Source organism: Engystomops pustulosus, chromosome 5 (assembly GCF_040894005.1).
Source record: "Engystomops pustulosus chromosome 5, aEngPut4.maternal, whole genome shotgun sequence".
Classification (NCBI taxonomy): Eukaryota; Metazoa; Chordata; class Amphibia; order Anura; family Leptodactylidae; genus Engystomops; species Engystomops pustulosus.
In genome coordinates, this window is record NC_092415.1 from 114196028 (window position 1) to 114210818 (window position 14791).

Genomic DNA, 14791 nt, shown 5'->3' on the forward strand with positions numbered 1-14791 from the left:
AGAAAGGAACACCCCCGATGACATCTACAGACCTGTAAGCCAATCAGTGACCGGCAGGCTTATGTGATGTCACACAGCCCTATAAAACCAGCCATTTTCTATCTCAGCACTTCACACTTCATGTTGTAGCGTCCAGCTGCTACTATTGTACTGTGTGATTCTTGCTGCAATCCCTCGCTGTTCTCTAAGGGGGATCTGTACACCCCAAATAGCAGTTATGTTTAGTGACAAAATCGAATAAGAAGAAATCTGTTTGACTTTCATGCATCTGCAGTAGCGATTGGTGGACTAATCCCTTGTTGTTCTTTAAGGGGGATCTGTATACCCCAAATAGCAGTTCTATTTAGTGACAAAATCGAATAGGAAGAAATCTCTTTGACATTCATGCATCTGCAGTAGTTGTCAGTTGTGAGGTATCTGTATAACGGACATTGCAATACCTTTTAGGGGCTCTAGTTTACAGCCAGATTTACGTGTAATATCCACATAGTTTATACAGTGACTTTCACTGAAATTATACTGTCAGTTGTGGGGCTTCAGTAAAACGCACATTGCAATACCTTTTGGAGGCTCTAGTTTACAGCCAGATTTACGTGTGAAATCCACATAGTTTATACAGTGATTTTCGCTGAAATTACACTGTCAGTTGTGGGGTATCTGTATAACGGACATTGCAATACCTTTTGGGGGCTCTAGTTTACAACCAGAGTTACGTGTGAAATCCACATAGTTTATACAGTGATTTTCGCTGAAATTACAGTCAGTTGTGGGGCATCTGTATAACGCACATTGTAATACCTTTTGGGGGCTCTAGTTTACAGCCAGATTTACGTGTGAAATCCACATAGTTTATACAGTGATTTCCGCTGAAATTACACTGTCAGTTGTGGGGCATCTGTATAACGCACATTGTAATACCTTTTGGGGGCTCTAGTTTACAGCCAGATTTATGTGTGAAATCCACATAGTTTATACAGTGATTTCCGCTGAAATTACACTGTCAGTTGTGGGTATCTGTATAACGAACATTGCAATACCTTTTGGGGGCTCTAGTTTACAGCCAGATTTATGTGTGAAATCCACATAGTTTATACAGTGATTTTCGCTGAAATTACACTGTCAGTTGTGGGGTATCTGTATAACAGACATTGCAATACCTTTTGGGGGCTCTAGTTTACAGCCAGATTTACATGTGAAATCCACATAGTTTATACAGTGATTTTCGCTGAAATTACACTGTCAGTTGTGGGGCATCTGTATAACGCACATTGTAATACCTTTTGGGGGCTCTAGTTTACAGCCAGATTTACGTATCAAATCAACGTAGTTTACAAACCACTATGTCAGACAGAAAGGTGGCAGGTGGAGTAGGCAGAGGTGGCAGCAGAGTAAGGGGATGTCGCAGCAGGGGTGACTCTGTGAGGCCAGAACTGCCGTTGTCATCTAGTGGCAGTGTGTTGATCAACAACCCAAAGGTTGTTGAATGGTTGACTAGGTCATCCAATTCCTCAAATATAACATCTGACAACTCCAGCCAAGAGTCTGTAGGTTCCTCTGATACAACAATTAGTTGGCATGGCTCAGGAGCAGGTCAGCTGCCCTCACCTGTCCTCATCCAGGCTCTGTCCTGTTCCTTTCCCGCAGCCAGAGAGCTACTAGGTGGTCTAGGCTCCGCGCCACTATTTAGTGAGGACAAAGTGTTTGAGGACAGTCAGCAGCTGCTTTGCAGTGAAGAGGTGGGGCAGACTTCCGCTGCTTCCTGCAGTAGGCCGGCTGTGCATAATGACATCGGTGAGGAGAGTAGCAGTGACCGGGAAACGCAAATTGACGATGATGTAGCCGATCGCACTTGGGTGCCGGGTGTAGCAGGGTATTGATCATCGTCGGGCGAAGAGAGCGTCAGCTTGCGGAGCAGGCAGCAAGTTGCTACTGTGGCTGTGAGTCAGCAGGGTGGTAGCAGTGTGAGGACGGGAGCCAAACGTCTGCAGTTTACAAATCCCGATTCGCAGGCCCAAATAAGCAGTGGCACAGGGGCTCAGCGAGGCAGAAGCGGTAGTAGTCGCTCAGTGCAGAGTGTTGGTGGTAAAATTACCACCTCAGCAGTGTGGCAGTTTTTTGTAAAGACACCAGAGGAGCCGAGCATGGTTATATGTCGTATCTGCGGGCAGAAAGTGAAGCGTGGCCAGGGAACCTTGGCACCATGGCCCTGCACCAAAACATGCAGCGTCACTATCCAATGGCCTGGGAGAAATGGGTGTCAGATGCGGTCCATCCTGCAGGCGCAGCAACAGCAGCAGCACCTAGTGGCACACATGCTGTTTCCGCAAGTCAAGGCTCCAGCACCTCTGCCAAAGGGAGCTGTTTGTCTTTGACATCATCTCTCGGTCCAGATGCTCCTGCTCCTCGCTACGCATGGTGCCAGCAGTCGTTGAGCGAGGCGATTACAAAAAGACAACTCTATGCGTCCAGCCATCCTAAGGTGCAGAAGCTGACCATGCTCTAGTCGAAGCTGTTGGTACTGCAGTCTCTCCCTTTCCAAGTCGTGGACTCTGCACCCTTCAGAGAACTAATGGCTTGTGCCGAACCGAGGTGGAGAGTTCCAAGCCGCAATTTTTTTTCCAAAAAGGCTGTGCCAGCCCTTCACCAATATGTACAACAGAAGGTGGGCCAGACCTTGAGCTTTTCAGTTTCTTCCAAGGTGCACGGCAGCGGGGACATGTGGAGCTGTAATTATGGTCAGGGCCAGTATATGTCCTTTACGGCCCACTGGGTGAATGTGCTTCCCGCCCAGCCACACCAACAACTTCAACAAGAGACGGCGCTTTCTCAAACTTCTGCTCCTGCATTAGTGTCCGCCTCCTCCTCCTCCTTCTCCACCACCACCTCAGCCTCCACAAGTGCTGCTCCATCATACCACATGTGCAGGGCACAGCGGTGTCACGCAGTTCTACACCTGGTTTGCCTAGGCGAACGAAGTCACACAGGGGAGGAACTGCTCCGCGTCATGCAAGAAGAAATCAATGTCTGGCTTTCTCCGCGACAACTAAAAATCGGAACCATGGTGACAGACAATGGGAGGAACATGGTGTCCGCACTGCACCTAGGAGGGATGGTCCATGCGTCCTGCATGGCGCACGTGTTTAATCTGGTAGTCAACAAGTTCCTGAAGTCTTACATTCATGTGCAAGACATTCTAAAAATGGCCAGGACACTGTGCACGCACTTCAGCCATTCTTACAAAGCCAAGCACACCCTCCTCGAGTTGCAGCGCCAGAACGACCTACCCCAACATGTATGATATGAGATGTTTCCACCTGTTGGAATTCCAGCCTCCATATGTTAGACCGCCAGTATGAACAGAGAAAAGCCATTAATGATTTTTTGATGATGCAAGCGGACCGTAGTACTTCCCTGTGTAACTTTGATGTCAGCCACTGGCAGCTCATGCATGACACCTGCCGTTTGCTCAGGCCTTTTGAAGAGGCCACATTATTTGTCAGTCGCCAGGCCTGCGGGATGAATGACGTCATACCACTGCTTCATGTCCTGGAACTCATGCTGCAAAATCTGTCTGGTCAGGGCACTGGAGAAGTGGAGACTACATCTCCTGGCCACATGAGTCCGATGGGGGCTGAACTGGAGGAGGAGGAGGAGGAGGATATTGGAGCACAATGGGTAGCCGCCACCGGCAGCAGCAGCAGGACATGAAGCAGACCCTGCACCAGCAGATGGTGGCCTACTTGGACAGCACTTTACCACCTGAGGTAGAGTATCCCGTGGACTACTGGGCAGCCAAACTTGATGCGTGGCCACAACTCGCGGAGTTTGCAGTAGAGAAGCTGTCCTGCCCGGCCTGTAGTTTGGCATCAGAGTGGGTGTTCAGTGCGGCGGGGAACAACGTTACCCCCAGGAGAACCCGCTTGTCCACCCGTAATGTGGAGAGACTGACCTTTGTCAAGATGAATCAGGCTTGTATCGGCCAGGATTTCAACTCATCAATGCCTAATGCATCAGATTAGATCAGCCATGACGCCTCCTCCAAACGTTGAGAAATGATTCGGGGTTCTAACTTCCTGCCTCAGCTAGTGTTCTGATGCTGCCACTCGCCTGATGCCACACATCTGCTGCTAGTTGCACCATCTGCCTCCTACCATTCTTACCAGGGACTGGAATTGTCCGCCACCTCCACACTATATCATGGTGCCAATCTGCAGGCTCCTGCTGCTTCTGATGCCACCTTCACACTATCTCATTGTGCCACTCTGCAGGCTTCTGCTGCTACTTATGCCACCTTCACACTATACCATTGTGCCACTCTGCGGGCTCCTGCTGCTGCTGCTTTTGATGCCACCTTCACACTATACCATTGTGCCACTCCAGGGGCTCCTGCTGCTGCTTTTGATGCCACCTTCACACTATATCATTGTGCCACTCTGCGGGTTCCTGCTGCTACTGATGCCACCTTCACACTATATCATTGTGCCACTCTGCGAGCTCCTGCTGCTATTGATGCTACCTTCACACTATATCATTGTGCCGCTCTGTGGGCTCCTGCTGCTACTGATGCCACCTTCACACTATGTCATTGTGCCACTCTGCGAGCTCCTGCTGCTGCTGCTGCTGCTGATGCCACCAACACACTATATCATTGTGCCACTCTGCGGGCTCCTGCTGCTACTGATGCCACCTTCACACTATATCATTGTGCCACTCTGCAAGCTCCTGCTGCTACTGATGCCACCTTCACACTATATCATTGTGCCACTCTGCAGGCTCCTGCTGCTGCTACTGATGCCACCAACGCACTATATCACTGTGCCACTCTGCAGGCTCCTGCTGCTTCCGATGCCACCTTCACACTGTATCATTGTGCCACTCTGCAGGCTCCTGCTGCTACTGATGTCTCCTTCACACTATACCATTTTGCCACTCTGCGGGCTCCTGCTGCTGCTTTTGATACCACTAACACACTATATCATTGTTCCACTCAGTGTAAAAAGAGTGCACTCTTTGATGTTATAGTGGGATCTTAGACCTCAGCTCAGTCCTTTCGAGCTGGCACAGACGTTACCTTGTCAGGCTGCGTTCCTGCTACGCTTATTTGGGGAAGTTGGCCTATGTAAGTGCACATGGAAGTGAAGAGTGAAGCGATTCTAAGAGCCGCGGCTGTCATAAGTGTGTCATACTAAAACACAGCATTGTTTGAAGACCAAACCACGCTCCCTATGCATATTTAAGCATGGAACAACATTCTACAACACCCTACATGCTCTCTGCAGCCAGGAAATACCTGTTTTTTAACGTGATTCGTTTTGATTCAATTTGGGTCGAATCGAATTTTTTCGAAAAATTTTAACAAATTCGCCCATCTCTAGTAAAAACCTTTTGCCATTTGTCTTCTTTATATTTACTTGTTTTGCATTTCCTTTTTTTACGCATGTTAGAAGGTTTATAGTTTTAGTAGCAAGTTCTTAAATTTTCAAGAGATTTGGAAAAGGCAAATTTTTTGGTGACCAGTTTAGTTTGGTACTATAAACCCCCACAAGTAACACATTTTATGAACCTAACATTTAAAACTATTCAAATCAGTACAACAGAAACACCCGAGAAGTGACAACAGTTTGGAAACTACACCCCTCAAAGAATGTATCTGGGGTTGGTATGTATCATAAGAATGTAACATGTTGTTGACCAACATGCTGGTCAAAATGTAATACAAAGTGAAAGGTGCAGAGTTAAAATTGCATTGCAATTTATCAAATACTTGCATTGTAGTGACAAATGTGGTTTTGCCCATTTCATGTCACTGGAAACAAACATGTCAAAAATCATTCTGCAATACCCCATATGTGGCAATAAACTACAGGAAAGGCTCAGGAGGAAAGGAGCTAAATTGAACTTTTAGAAATCTATTTTGACTACATTGGTGATGGGGTTCTTCTGAGGTACCAATACAATAGAAACCCCCAAGAAGTGAGAATTTTGAAAAGGGCACACCTTAAAGAATGTAGCTAGGGTTGTATGATCATTAACCCCACAGCTCAACTCATGCTACTGGGGACAAACACCCCCAATCTTTTCGCAGCTTATTCCGGTTATGGCAAAATCCCATATGTGGAAATAATCTGCAGGATGGAGACCAAGCAGTGTTCAAAAGGTAATAACTGGCATTTGGAGGATAGACATTTTACATATTTTTTCTTCTTGTCATCATGAATTAATCTAGGGGTGTAGTTGGCATTTTAACCCTACAGGTGGACCCCAAATGAAATGCATAATGGACAGTGCATAGTAAAAAAGTATCCATTATGTCATATTGTGCCCAGCTCCTGCCACGGGAGACAAACACCCCAAAAATCATGATGTATATTCTCCTGGGTACGGCAATATGGGGCAATAATATATAGGCTGGGAACTCGACTTAGAAGGGAAGATGTGGCATGCAGCATGCTGTGCATAGTATATCAGGGTAAAATCTACATCTAAATGTTCAGGGATGTGTCATAAATAATGAAGCACTCTTTCATACATAGTTCTGGTTTTTCTGGGCATGTTTCACAATGGTAAATGGTGTCCTTCCAAATGCCTTTTGTGGAGCACACCTTACACCTTTTTTGTATGCTTCCATTCTTGGTAGTTTGGGGAACTTTTCCTGGAATGTGCTGCCCTGGTACAATACGTGTTGTGGACTCGCTTTTGGGACTCCCCCCTTGCTAGTCTCCAAAAAGAAAATACTTCATAACCACCTCTTGAAATTCCAGGGAAGTTCCCCTCTGGCCTGGAAATCGATATGACATTTAGCACATGTAGTGCTATCTGAATGATGTGCACGGACAGCTTCTTGTGACACACCCTCGATTTCCACATCGCGTTGTATGGCTGAAGCACTTGGTCCGACAAGTCAACCCTCCCATGTACTTGTTATACGCAGTCAGGTATGGGGGTTTCTGTACTGGTACGTCATACTGGGACAGGGGTGCTGATGTGCCGATGTATTGATATTAATACAAGGACCTCTTCCTTGTCCTTGTACTTAACACACAATACAGTGTTGCTGCATAGTGCCCTGTAGGACACTATAGTGGAGTCCTTCCCTTCATTTATCCTGAACTTGTAGGTATACCCCGATGTACTTTCACATAGCTTATATAGATTCACACCATACCTTGACTGGCTTATTTGAAGTCTTCCTTGAAATTGTACCAGGGACTCATCTATGGCCACATGTTTCAAGGGGGTTTTGCCTGGGCAAACTTGGCATTAAAATGGTCTAATATGGGCCTGACCTTAAACAAACGATCATGACTGGGGCCATCTCTGGGTGGGCACTGTGTGTTGCCGGTGTAATGCAAAAACTTTCACCGAATGTCTGTGTTCCAGAAGACCCTGATTTATGGTATATTTACAATCCCCAAAAGAAGTATTATGCATCGATACCTTTCCATCACTGCTGCAGTGACATGGGTCCTTTTGTGGGGTTGTGCATAAAATTAAGTGGGGTTTGGGCAATATGCTGTGCCATATAGAGATTTGTCTGGACTACAATTAAATTTAATAGCTCATCATCAAAAAAATATTTCAAAAAGTCCACAGTCCAAAGTCGTGCCATGTGAAATGTATGTCCAGTGCAGAACAACGTTAACACAACGCACTGAAAAGTGTTTTGGGTTCAGAAGGGACTGACAGGAGATGGGAAATAGCGCAATAGTGATTTTGGTGTTATAGTAACACTCAGCTCCTCTCTCCAGTGATACCAAACCAAAATGGTGCAGACAGTGGGGCCTAATTCTGCACCCACCAGATTGGCCCTACCTATTTACTAGAAACCATCCTAAATGGTGACCATTAACTGTTCCTCCCCGCTGCACTAAAATGCAAACATAAAAACAATACAAACTAAAAAGAATGGTCACATGGGCTAGGTCACAACAGAGAAAACAAATGGAGTACCAAATTAATTGACAAAAGGGAAACCAGAAGACCAGCTGAGAGGGTACAAGATATCAAATATAATCAGACAGAATACAAGTTAGCTTGGTCAAGTGTGAAAAGTCTCACAGGATCTTTTATGTGATCGCCTTGTTCAATGCTGATAGGATAAGGACTCCATAACTTCCATCACAGCAAGATAACTAAGAATAAATTGTAGTAGAGCTTCAGGGTTATCGGTATGGTGCAATTGAATCAACATATCTACTCTAGGAATGTCAGATTACAACATAAAGACAAAATCAGTGCATTCTACAGACAGAGGATGATTTCAACACAGACTCTAGTGTACCCAAAAAGAATTTAACCAGTTCGCGAGGGCCGAGCCCTCTCCATAGCCGGTAAGTCTCTGCTGCATATTGCAGCAAAGGCTTACCGGTAACACCCGCGATCGGTGGCGGCACCGATCGCGGGTGTTGTCTTGCTGATCGCCGCTGGCAAAGTTGCCGGCGGCTTCAAACAGATGGCGGCGCATGGGCGCCGCCATCTTTACGAGGATCGCCGCTCCCCGTGATGTCATCGGGGAGCGGCGATCCGTCGCCATGGTAGCTTCGGGTCTACTTCGGGTTAACCCATTGATTACAATGTGCTATCAGCACATTGTAATGTATGAGGAGTAAAATCCCCATATACTGCCATACTGTAGTATGGCAGTATATAGTAGGATCGATCAGACAACCTAGGGTTAAAGTACCCTAGGGAGTCTGAAAAATAGTAAAAATAAAAAAAAAGTTAAAAAAAAAAAATTATAATAAAAAAACCTAAAAATTCAAATCACCCCCCTTTCCCTAGAACTGATATAAATATAAATAAACAGTAAAAATCATAAACACATTAAGTATCGCCGCTTCTGAAAATGCCTGATCTATCAAAATATAATAACAGTTTTTCACTGCGTTTAACCCCGTAACGGAAAATCGCGTCCAAAGTCAAAACTGGCACTTTTTTGCCATTTAAAAAAAAAAATTTAAATTCTATAAAAGGTGATCAAAAAGTTGTACAGTCCTAAAAATAATATCATTGAAAACATCATCAAAAGTTGCAAAAGATGACACCACCCTCAACTCCATACAACGGAGTATGGAAAAGTTATAAGCACAAGAAGACGGCAAAATAAAAAAAAAAATTTTGGTTCATGAGTAGAGATGAGCGAACATACTCGTCCGAGCTTGATGCTCGTTCGAGCATTAGCGTACTCGAAACTGCTCGTTGCTCGGATGAATACTTCGCCCGCTCGAGAAAATGGCAGCTCCCGCCGTTTTGCTTTTTGGCGGCCAGAAACAGAGCCAATCACAAGCCAGGAGACTCTGCACTCCACCCAGCATGACGTGGTACCCTTACACGTCGATAGCAGTGGTTGGCTGGCCAGATCAGGTGACCCTGGGATAGACTAGCCGCTGCCCGCGCTGCTCGGATCATTCTGTGTCTGGATGCCACTAGGGAGAGAGCTGCTGCTGGTCAGGGAAAGCGTTAGGGTGTTCTATTAGAATAGTGTTAGGCAGGAGTGATTCAACAAGAACCCAACAGCCCTTCTTAGGGCTACAATAACATTATACTTTTTTTTTTTTGTTTGCTTGTGGCTGGGCTTGCTGGCACTAGTAGTGCAGCTAGTACCATATTGTGAGGAATTTGCAGGGGGACTTGCTACCGTTGTGTTTAGCTCTTAGTGACACACATATCCACCTCAAACACCAAAGTGGGAAAATTTATTAGGGGTTTGATTTCAATTAGGCACAGTCTGCCATTTACTTTTTATTTTACATTTATTTTTTCATAACTCAGCGTCATCTCATCAGTGTGCTTTCATACTTGGCTAGCAAATAGCCATAGGAGAATCCAAACGGCTTACTTACGCCTACAGTAGCGTTATATATATTTGATTTCTGGTTGATCTGCTGGTGGCTGTCCTTGCTGCAGTGCATCTACTAGCAAATTGTGAGCAATTTGTAGTGAGAGTTGCGACCGCTGTGTTTTGCGCTTAGTGACGCACATATCCATCGCAAAGACCGAAGTGAGAAAAATTTATTAGGGGTTGGATTTCAATTAGGCACAGTCTGCCATTTCCTTTTTTATTTTACGTTTATTTTTTTAATAACTCAGCGTCATCTCATCTGCCATAGCAGTGTGCTTTCATACTTGGCTAGAAAATAGCCATAGGAGAATCCAAACGGCTTACTTACGCCTACAGTAGCGTTATATATATTTGATTTCTGGTTGATCTGCTGGTGGCTTTCCTTGCTGCAGTGCATCTACTAGCAAATTGTGAGCAATTTGTAGTGAGACTTGCGACCGCTGTGTTTTGCGCTTAGTGACGCACATATCCATCGCAAAGACCGAAGTGGGAAAATTTATTAGGGGTTGGATTTCAATTAGGCACAGTCTGCCATTTCCTTTTTTATTTTACGTTTATTTTTTTAATAACTCAGCGTCATCTCATCTGGCATAGCAGTGTGCTTTCATACTTGGCTAGAAAATAGCCATAGGAGAATCCAAACGGCTTACTTACGCCTACAGTAGCGTTATATATATTTGATTTCTGGTTGATCTGCTGGTGGCTGTACTTGCTGCAGTGCATCTACTAGCAAATTGTGAGCAATTTGTAGTGAGACTTGCGACCGCTGTGTTTTGCGCTTAGTGACGCACATATCCATCGCAAAGACCGAAGTGGGAAAATTTATTAGGGGTTGGATTTCAATTAGGCACAGTCTGCCATTTCCTTTTTATTTTACGTTTATTTTTTTAATAACTCAGCGTCATCTCATCTGGCATAGCAGTGTGCTTTCATACTTGGCTAGAAAATAGCCAAAGCAATAGGATAGCATCGTTTGGTTTTAAAAACTAAAAAACACAAAAAAAAACAAAAAACACAAAAAAAAGTAAAAAAAAAATTAAAGTTATAACTCTCATTTTCAAAATGTTTAACCCGAGGGCTAGGGGTAGAGGACGAGGGCGGGGACGTGGGCATCCAACTACTGCAGGGGTCAGAGGCCGTGGTCCTGGGCGGGGTGAGACACCACCTGCTTATGAGGGAGCAGGGGAACGCCGCAGAGCTACACTCCCTAGGTTCATGTCTGAAGTTACTGGGACTTGTGGTAGAGCACTGTTGAGGCCAGAACAGTGCGAACAGGTGATGTCGTGGATTGCCGACAATGCTTCGAGCAATTTGTCCACCAGTCAGTCTTCCACGCAGTCCACCCATGTCACCGAAATCGGCACTCCTCCAGCTCCTGCACCTCAGCCTCCTCCCCCCCAGTCTGCCCCCTCCCAGGAAAATTTGGCATTTGAACCGGCATACTCTGAGGAACTGTTTTCTGGACCCTTCCCACAGTCACAAACCACTTGTCCGGTTGCTGCTGAGCAATTTTCCGATGCCCAGGTTTTCCACCAGTCGCAGTCTGTGGGTGATGATGACCTTCTTGACGTAGTGGAAGAAGTGTGTAAAGAGGTGTCCGACGATGAGGAGACAAGGTTGTCAGACAGTGGGGAAGTTGTTGTCAGGGCAGGAAGTCCGAGGGGGGAGCAGACTGAGGGATCGGAGGATGATGAGGTGACAGACCCAAGCTGGGTTGATAGGCCGGGTGAACACAGTGCTTCTGAGACGGAGGAGAGTCCTCGACCAGAACAGGTTGGAAGAGGCAGTGGTGGAGCCAGACTGAGAGGCAGGGCCAGACCTGGTGCATCAGCGCCAAATGTGTCAACTAGTGAAGCTCCCGTGGCGAGGGCTCCTGCGGCGAGGGCTAGATTTTCAGAAGTCTGGAGGTTCTTTAAGGAAACACCGGATGACCGACGGACTGTGGTGTGCAACATTTGCCAAACCAGGATCAGCAGGGGTTCCATCACTAATAGCTTAACTACCACCAGTATACGCAGGCATATGAATGCTAAACACCCCACTCAGTGGCAACAAGCCCGTTCACCTCCGGCCGTGCACACCACTGCTCCTTCCCCTGTGTCAGCTGATAGTCAGCCCCCTGCCCAGGACCCTGCCACAAAAACCCCATCGTCGCCTCCACGATCCTCCACAGCATCCACCAGCGTTCAGCTCTCCATACCCCAGACGCTGGAGCGGAAATGCAAATATAGTGCAACCCACCCGCACGCCCAAGCCCTTAATGTCCACATCTCCAGATTGCTTAGCCTGGAGATGCTGCCCTATAGGCTAGTAGAGACCGAGGCCTTTCGCAACCTCATGGCGGCGGCCGCCCCTCGGTATTCGGTCCCCAGCCGCCACTACTTTTCCCGATGTGCCGTCCCAGCCCTGCACCAGCACGTGTCAGACAACATCATCCGTGCCCTGACCAACGCCGTTTCTGACAAGGTCCACCTGACCACGGACACGTGGACGAGTGCTGCCGGGCAGGGCCACTATATATCGCTGACGGCACATTGGGTTAACTTGGTGGAGGCTGGGACCGAGTCTGACCCTGCGGCTGGTCATATACTGCCGACGCCGAGGATTGCGGGGCCTACCTCGGTCCAGGTGTTTCAGGCCTACTATGCCTCCTCCTCCTCCCACCCCTCCTCCACCTCCTCCTCCGAACTACCATCCGTGGGCATGGCGCCATCAGTCGGTAGCTCTAGGCACAACAGCAGTGCCGTCGCTAAGCGACAGCAGGCGGTGCTCAAACTGCTGAGCCTAGGCGATAAAAGGCACACCGCCCAAGAACTATTACAGGGCATCACGTCGCAGACTGATCTGTGGCTGGCACCGCTGAACCTGAAGCCAGGCATGGTTGTGTGTGAACACGGCCGTAACCTGGTGGCGGCTCTGCAACTCGGCCTGGCCCATGTGTTAAATCTGATAGTTCAGCGTTTCCTCAAGACATACCCCAATCTTTCTGATTTGCTCACGAAGGTGCGCCGCATCTGTGCGCATTTCAGGAAGTCCAGCACAGATGCTGCCACTCTCAGGGCAGCGCAGCGCCGCCTCCAACTGCCCGCTCACCGACTGTTGTGCGACGTGCCCACGAGGTGGAATTCAACACTGACCATGTTATCCAGAGTTTACCAGCAGCGCTGAGCGATTGTAGACTGCCAGATGTCAACTTCCACCAGAACTGGTAGTCAGGTCAGTCAGCTTCCTCAAGTCTACAATGAGGAGTGGACGTGGATGTCTGATATCTGTCAGGTGCTGAGTAACTTTGAGGAGTCAACACAGATGGTCAGTGGCGATGCCGCCATCATCAGCCTCACCATCCCGCTGCTTGGCCTGTTGAAAAACTCTCTGATCAGCATGAAGTCGGAAGCTTTGCGCTCGTCACAAGAGACGGGGGAAGAAGATTCCCTTGTTGATAGCCAAAGCACCCTTAGGTCTGTTTCTCAGCGCATATCGGAGGAGGTGGAGGTGGAGGAGGATGAGGAGGAAGAGGAGGAGAATGTTGGCGAGACACAAGAGGGGACCATTGTTGAGTCCTTCACTGTTCAGCGTGTATGGGCAGAAGAAGAGGAGTTGGAGGAGTTGGAGGAGGAGGAAATGGAAAGTCAGGCCAGTGAGGGGAGTGAATTCTTACGCATTGGTACTCTGGCGCATATGGCAGATTTCATGCTAGGCTGCCTATCCCGTGACCCTCGCGTTCAAAGAATTTATTCCAGCACCGATTACTGGGTGTTCACTCTCCTGGACCCACGGTACAAGCAAAATCTTTCCACTCTCATCCCTGGAGAGGAAAGGAGTGTGAGAATGCATGAATACCAGCAGGCCCTGGTGCACAAGCTGAAACAGTATTTCCCTTCTGACAGCGCTAGCGGCAGAGTGCGTAGTTCTGCGGGACAAGTAGCGAGGGAGAGTAGGCGAGCAGGCAGCTTGTCCAGCACTGGCAAGGGTACGCTTTACAAGGCTTTTGCCAGCTTTATGTCACCCCAGCAAGACACTGTCACCTGTCCCCAGTCTCGGCAGAGTAGGGCTGATCTTTACAGAAAGATGGTGAGGGAGTACGTAGCTGACCATACCATCGTCCTAAATGATCACACAGCTCCCTACAACTACTGGGTTTCAAAGCTGGACATGTGGCACGAACTGGCGCTGTACGCCTTGGAGGTTCTTGCCTGCCCTGCCGCTAGCGTGTTGTCCGAGCGGGTTTTCAGTGCACCTGGTGGCATCATCACCGATAAGCGTACACGCCTGTCGACTGACAGCGCTGACAGGCTGACGCTTATTAAGATGAATAAAGCCTGGATTTCTCATAATTTCCAATCTCCACCAGGTGAAGGAAGCTCAACCTGTATAATTTATCCACTCCACCTCCTCCTCATTTTCCTCCTTCTCCTCCTCTTTGTACAGTAAAGCAGAGGAAACTGGCTATTTTTTGACAGGGCCCACTGGCTCTAGCTATAGTACTTTATGCATTTAATTTTTCTGGAGGGCCACCGACCCGGTCCTCTGTTTTAAACAATTTTTGGGAGTGCCACATACAGGCACTCAATCTATTCAATTTTTCTGGAGGGCCACCTACCTGCTCCTCTGGTTTGAAAACTTTTTTGGACTGCCACATACAGGCACTCAATCTATTTCATTTTTCTGGAGGGCCACCTACCTGCTCCTCTGGTTTGAAAACTTTTTTGGACTGCCACATACAGGCACTCAATCTATTCCATTTTTCTGGAGGGCCACCTACCTGCTCCTCTGGTTTGAAAACTTTTTTGGACTGCCACATACAGGCACTCAATCTATTTCATTTTTCTGGAGGGCCACCTACCTGCTCCTCTGGTTTGAAAACTTTTTTGGACTGCCACATATAGGCACTCAATCTATTTCATTTTTCTGGAGGGCCACCTACCTGCTCCTCTGGTTTGAAAACTTTTT